The sequence below is a fragment of the Hylobates moloch genome, unplaced genomic scaffold, assembly GCF_009828535.3.
Source record: "Hylobates moloch isolate HMO894 unplaced genomic scaffold, HMol_V3 SCAFFOLD_2, whole genome shotgun sequence".
Lineage (NCBI taxonomy): Eukaryota > Metazoa > Chordata > Mammalia > Primates > Hylobatidae > Hylobates > Hylobates moloch.
The window spans coordinates 14,677,751-14,684,031 of NW_026652277.1; positions in this window are offsets into that span (position 1 = coordinate 14,677,751).

Here is a 6,281-nt window from a genome sequence, read left to right on the forward strand (position 1 = left end):
AAAAAAAAAAAAAAAAAAAAAGAAGGAAAGGCAAAGAATCAGATACATACTCATGTGCATTGATAGATTTGATCATGGAAGGATATGGGATTTCTTTTCTGCTTCTAATTTTGGTGAAAAAGCAAGATCAGCAGCTGAGAGAGGGAGTGAGGAGATATGGGAGGAGGTTTGAAAGGGAAGAAACAATTTTGAGACAATGGGCTGAGAAAGAGGACTTATTGGGAACAGTCATGATTCGGGGGTTGCCAACAGCCCACTGAGTCTTCAAGACCAGTCAGAATGGTTGCGAGTTTTTCTCCAGATATATTCAGCTCCCTTTGCAGGTATAGAGCAGAATGGAGATGAGTTTACCCAAGTATGGGGTTTTGCTTAGCGGGTTTGATGAAGACATTAGGCAAGGGAGTGTTCACAGCATTGAGCCATAGAAACCGGGCTGGGTAAGGGGACAAGAAAAACGGAGGTTGACACTGAAAAATTGATAGGACCAGTGGATTGAGGGTAACAAGAGGCAGAGAGTTGAAGTGCAGACACTAGTGTGAGTCAGCTGGTGGTCAGATAGTGGGATGCTTGAAACTGAGATTTTGTATGGAAGGTGGACATTGGTACTACAGCGAGAGAAACCCCTTCTTGAGGCCTGTGGACCTCAGGTGAGAATCCTTGATGTAGATTGGCAGAGTTCAAAATGTTTCTAAAAGTTTGATAGCACGCTGTGTTGGTAAAGGTATGGGCAATAGGTACTCTCATACATTGTTGGTAAAAATGTAAAGTGGTACGAACTATATAGAGGGCAGACTGTCAATATCTTACAAAATTAATAAAATACATTCTGTTTGACCCAGCAGTTCCACCTTTAGGAATTCATACAAAGAACAGACTTTCACGTACACATTCACACACAATTTTGTACATATTAATTGCAGCGTTGTCTATAATTGAAAGAAAAGATTGTGAGGCCGGGCGCAGTGGCTCACGCCTGTAATCTCAGCACTTTGGGAGGCCGAGGCGGGCAGATCACGAGGTCAGGAGATTGAGATCATCTTGGCTAACACGGTGAAACCCCGTCTCTACTAAAAAAATACAAAAAAATTAGCCGGGCGTGGTGGTGGGCACCTGTAGTCCCAGCTACTTGGGAAGCTGAGGCAGGAGAAGGGTGTGAACCTGGGAGGCGGAGCTTGCAGTGAGTCACGATCGTGCCACTGCACTCCCGACTGGGCGACAGTGCTAGACTCTGTCTCAAAAAAAAAAAAAACAGAAAAACTTGTGAGCACCTAAATATCCAAAAATAGGGGATTACATAAAAGTCCGATACAATGGAATACTATAGAGTTGTAAAATAGAACAAAGCATGGCCGGGTACAATGGGTCACACCTATAATCCCAACACTTTGGGAGGCTGAGCTGGGAGGATCACTTGAGGCCGGGAGTTCGAGATCAGCCTGGGCAACATAGGGGGACCTCATCTCTATAGAAAATAAAAATAAATTAGTGGGGTGTGGTGGCACACACCTGTAGTCTCAGCTACTCAAGAGGCTGAGGTGGGAGGATCGGTTGAGCCCAGGAGGTCCGGGCTGCAGTGAGCCATGATCACACTACTGAACTCCAGCCTGGGAGACAGAGCAATACCTTGTCTCAAAAAATGAAATGAAATGAAATGAAATGAAATGAAATGAAATGAAATGAAATGAAATGAAATGAAATGAAATGAAATGAAATGAAATGAAATGAAATGAAATAAAAATATAGCCATACACACAAACACACACACATACATATATATCTTAGGAATTGTTCCAATTCAATAAATAATGAGCTGCTTCATTCTTTTTTTTTTTTTTTTTTTTTGAGATAGGGTCTTGCTCTTTCACCCAGGCTAGAGTGCAGTGGCATGATCACTGCAGCCTCGACCTCCCAGGCTAAAGTGATCCTCCCACCTCAGCCTTCTGAGTGTTAGGGACAAGCTGCCCCAGGAACCCCCACCTCAATGCAGCTGGCCCTTACCCTGAATACTCTGCAGCTGCATTCCTGAACCCTTATCTAGGCACCACAGCAAGGTCACCGGACCTGCTATTACAGCCCTGCGGGCAGCATGGGGGAGGTCACAAGAAACATGGATAAACCTAAATTACACCCTCTTGTAAATTCCTATTTTCACAAGATAATGTAATGTAAGCCGTTCAGGAGATGATATTGGTAAAGTTAACCAACAAACAACCCCAGGGTCTTTCTCCCCCATATAAACCCCTCATTTTGTAAGCTCAGGGCTGCCTCCTCTGACTGTGGTGGAGCAGCCCGGCAGGTTTGTAAAATTACTTGCCTGACCTTGGGTCTCTCTCTCGTCCTTTCTTTCAGCTAACCTTACACCGAGTAGCTGGCAATACAGGTGCATGCCACCACACCAGGCTCATTTTTGTACTTTTTGTAGAGACAGGGTTTCACCATGTTGCTCACGGCTGATCTTGAACTCCTTGGCTCAAGTCATATGCCTGCCTCAGCCTCCCAAAATGCTGGGATTACAGGCACGAGCCACCGCGCCTGGCTGAGAAACCTCTTTCTTACGTGAGTTCACTTGTACTTTAGGATAAAGCAAAACAGGATGAAAATTAAGAACTCCCGACTGCTGCTGGCATTGCTTTTGCATAAATACTGCTTGAGGAGGATTAGGAGCTAAATCAGAAAACAATTAAGGTGGCCATACTTTTCAAGTATTTAGACTTGCAAATCTTAAACTCGTAAGACCCATCAGTTTCCGCTGACATACACAGTATCACAGTTTCATTTTACGCTCCATTTAATTTGCTTGCTCCATTCAACAGAGATGGGTTTTGGGGTCTGGGATTCAGAAAAGAAAGTAAAGATTTCAAAATCCGTCAAAATGGTCTTTCTCTATTACTTACCATAACCGAAGTCAAGGTCTTATATTAGTGCTATTACAAATAGTTTTTTTTAATCTTCTACTCCACAAAATTAAGTATTTCAGGATTGAATGTGATGAAGCACAGATGTTAAAACCATTCCTTCCCTCTAGGAAATGATGCTGGTATTGTGGTCTTAGCACATAATAAGCCATCAATACATCCCTGTCTGATGAATGCATTGGTAACAGCTGGGAAATCAAGTGGTCAGACAAGAGAAGGACTGCAGGACTAGGTATAAAAATAAAAAGACAGAGAGAGAGAAAAGAGCGCAATGGCTCACATCTGTAATCCCAACACTTCAGGAGGCCAAGTCTATCTCCCCTGAATAACGAGAAAACTCCATGAGGGTAAAGATCTCTGTAGGTCTTGCTCACTGATGAGTTTATGAGCCTCATGCCTGGATGAACTGATCACTGTGCCTAGATGATCACTGAAGAACCAAGTGCCTGGAATAGTGATTGCCACAAAATAGGTGCATTGTAAATATTTGTCCAATGAACGTATGGGTGTCAGCACCCGACTGCCTGTATTCAAGTACTGATGCTAGCACTCATGGCTGTGGGGCCTTGGGAAGTTATTTAAACCCTCTAAGCTTCAATTTCCCTATTTGTAAAATGGGATTGTGGCCAGGCACGGTGGCTCATGCCTGTAATCCCAGCACTTTGAGAGGCCGAGGTGGGCAGATCACCTGAGGTCAGGAGTTCCAGACTAGCCTGGCCAACATGGTGAAACCCCGTCTCTACTAAAAATACAAAAAATTAGCCAGGTATGGTGTTGTGCAGCTGTAATCCCAGCTGTTCGGGAGGCTGAGTCAGGAGAATTGGTTGAACCCGGGAGTTAGAGGTTGCAATGAGCCGAGATCATGCCACTGCACTCCAGCCTGGGCAACAAGAGCGAAACTCCATCTCAAAAATAAGCAAATAAAAATAAATAAGTAAAATGGGGTTGTAATAGTACCTACCTGATAGATTTGGTGTAACTATATGTAAAACACTTTACAACAGTCCCTGGCATATTGTAAGGACTTAAGGCATATTAACTATTATTATAACAAGGTCTTATTCACGACAGTGGCCCTTGGCATGATTCCTGGGATTTAATGATCTTGAACATGGATGAGGCCTGGTGGGCAAAGCTGTATGTCAGGGTGCAAGACAATTAGCAATTACTGGGTGTAAGAATAGGAATATGAGGCTAGGCATGATGGTTCACGCCTGTAATCTCAACACTGCGGGAGGCCAAGGCAGGTGGACCGCTTGAACTCAGGAGTTCCAGACCAGCCTAAGCAACATGGAGAAACCTTGTGTCTACAAAAAATACAAAAATTAAGGCCAGGCGGGGTGGCTCACGCCTGTAATCCCAGCACTTTGGGAGACCAAGCCGGGTGGATCACATAAGGTCAGGAGTTAGAGACCAGCCTGACCAATATGATGAAACCCCGTCTCTACTAAAAATACAAAAATTAGCCGGGCGTGGTGATGGGCGCCTGTAGTCCCAGCTACTCGGGAGGCTGAGGCAGGAGAGCGGTGTGAACTCAGGAGGCAGAGCTTGCAGTGAGCTGAGATAGCACCTCGGCTATCTCGTCTCAAGACTCCATCTCAAAAAAAAACAAACAAACAAACAAACAAAAATTAGCCAGTCGTGCTGGCATGTGCCTGTAATCCCAGCTACTTGGGAGGCTGAGACAAGAATCACTTCAACCCGGGAGGTGGAGGTTGCAGTGAGCTGAAATCGCGCCATTGGACTCCAGACTGGGCAACAAGAGTGAAACTCCATCTCAAAAAAAAAAAAAACAAAAAAAAAAAGCAAGAAAGAAAAGCAAAGAAAGAAAAAAAAAAATGGGCATGGTTGTGTGCACCTGCAGTCCAAGCTACTCCATAGGCTGAGGTGGGAGGATCACTTGAGCCCAGGTTGCAGTGAGCCATGATCACACCACTGCACTCCAGCCTGGGCTGGAATATTCTAGGTATTGGCTTATTTTTTCTCATTAATACAGTGTTCAAATATGCGAATGGTCAGTTCACTAGGCTAGACCCAGGACTATTTTATTTTTGAAGAAAGGTGTTTGCTTGGACTCTTTGGTTTATTTTTTAAAGCACTGAGCATGCTAGAATTTACACTTTTTTAAATTAACGGCCAGGCATGGTGGCTCATGCCTGTAATCCCAGCACTTTGGGAGGCCAAGGCGGGTGGATCACCTGAGGTCAGGAGTTCAAGACCATCCTGGCCAACATGGTGAAACCCTGTCTCTACTGAAAATACAAAAATTAGCCGGGTGTGGTGGCGTGTGCCTGTAGTCCCAGTTCCTTGGGAGGCTGAGGCAGGAGAATCGCTTGGACCAGAGAGGTGAAGATTGCAGTGAGCTAAGATGGCACTACCGAACTCCAGCCTGGGCTACAAGAGTGAAACTCTGTCTCAATAAATAAATAAATAAAACAAAATAACACATTTATTTATTTATTTATGAGACAGGGTCTCACTCCGTCACCCACGCTGGAGTGCAGTGGCGTGATCATGGCTCACTGTAGCCTTGACCTCCTGAGCTCAAGTGATTCTCCTACCTCAGCCTCCTGAGTAGCTGGGACTACAGGCGCCTGCCAGCCACCATACCCATCTAGAATTTGTACTTTTATTTTATTTTTAAAACTTTTTTGAGACAGAGTCTTGCTCTGTTGCTCAGGCTGGAGTGCTCTAGTGCAATCTCTCCTAACTGCAACCTCTGCCTCCCAGGTTTAAGCGATTCTTCTCCCTCAGTCTCCCGAGTAGCTGGAATTACAGGTGCGTGCCACTATATCCAGCTAATGTTTGTATTTTTAGTAGAGACGGGGTTTCACTGTGTTGGCCAGGCTGGTCTCGAACTTCTGATCTCAGGCGATCCACCCACCTAGGCCTCCCAAAGTGCTGGGATTACAGGTGTGAGCCACCGCACCCAGCCGCATACTGTATTTTCTACCAACAACTTTTTGTTAATAGAAATTCTCAAATGATCATGATGATGGGGCATGTACATGTATTATTGAATTTGATATGTAACTCAAAATTTATCAAAACAGAGGACTAGTTTCACTTGCTTTCCTTACCCCTGCCCATTTTAATTAGAGTTTTTTTTTTTTTTTTTTGAAACGGAGTCTCGCTCACTCTATTGCTCAGGCTGGAATGCAGTGGCACGATCGTGGCTCACTGCAAGCTCCACCTCCTGGCTTCATGCCATTCTCCTGCCTCAGCCTCCCCAGTAGCTGGGACTACAGGCACCTGCCACCATGCCCAGCTGATTTTTTGTATTTTTAGTAGAGACGGGGTTTCACTGTTAGCCAGGATGATCTCGATCTCTTGACCTCACGATCCGCCTGCCTCAGCCTCCCAAAG